We start from the raw sequence: 1,274 nt of genomic DNA, 5'->3' as shown, positions 1-1,274 counted from the left end.
GAACTTCTTTTTCGAGGAGGAGGAGGGGCGTGAATATGAAAAAAGTAGAGCTTTTGCGAATTGCGCGCGATTCTAACATAACTAATATGAAAGCAAATATCGATAATTCTGCGTTAGCACATATATCTGATATAGAAGACTAATATGTTTAATCATCTATATCCGTTTTTTTACTGTTTATCAGTAAAAAATCATTGCGTGCGCAGCACTACAGGTCAAATAGCGGTAGATTAAATATGGCAGCGTTCAAACAAGGGTGTGGGTGAATACAACACACACAGTTTAGGCGGGAACTGTTTGCAGTACATTCCCTCACACAATGTTTGTACATATTAAAGCAAGATAACGCAGGTGAATAAGGTAAACATTTAGTAATAGATATTACTATACTTCCTCGGTTGATTAATCAAAGTTGGGGGCACTTAAAAGGGATAGTTCCCTAAAAAATGAAAATTCTGTCATCAACAAAACATTTGATGCGCCTCATAGCATGGGGGAAAAATACTATGGAAGTCAATGGGGCTAATTAACTGTTTGGTTGCCCATCAAAATATCTTCTTTTGTGTTGTTCAACAGAAGAAAGAAATGAATACAGGTTTGGAACAAGTTGGCATGTGAAAAAATATTAGTGTTTTTGAAACATACTATAGTAAATTGTAGTATACTGTATATATTTATAGTATTTACAACACTTTGCTAACGAATGCTACAGCATACTGTAGTATTATTAACTATAGCGAACTGATCAACTGTAATAAACACTGTAGTATACTTTAGTTTTTACTACACTGTAGTGTAATTGTAGTTTAATATAGCCTATAGTTGTAGAAGTATTGGGTAAAGTAATTTGTTTATATTACTGTAGTTGTTATATTACCACAACAAATTAATTCAAGTACTTTACTATAGTATGGTTTAAAAACACTTACTATAAATTACTACATGTGGAGAATTTTTCATTTTTGGGTGAACTATCCCTTTAATATTCAGCAATATTATTGATTTGACTGAACACAGATGACGTCAGTGTTTTGCAGAGCTTCTTTAAAGATAAATTGAACTAATTTCATAATTGATTAACTTTACACAGTTACTGAAACTGAATTAAATCAACACTGAACTGATTTCAACTAAATAATGACTGTTTATTGTCTTTTTAGTTCTGCTTTACTGCATCATTGAATTGTTATTTCACTGTTTATACCAAAGCTGCTTTGAAACAATATTTATTGTATAAAGCGCTACATCAATAAAGGTGACTTTACAGTACACTG

Source organism: Ctenopharyngodon idella, chromosome 14 (assembly GCF_019924925.1).
Source record: "Ctenopharyngodon idella isolate HZGC_01 chromosome 14, HZGC01, whole genome shotgun sequence".
Taxonomy (NCBI): Eukaryota; Metazoa; Chordata; class Actinopteri; order Cypriniformes; family Xenocyprididae; genus Ctenopharyngodon; species Ctenopharyngodon idella.
Note: the sequence above shows the minus strand (reverse complement) of the source record.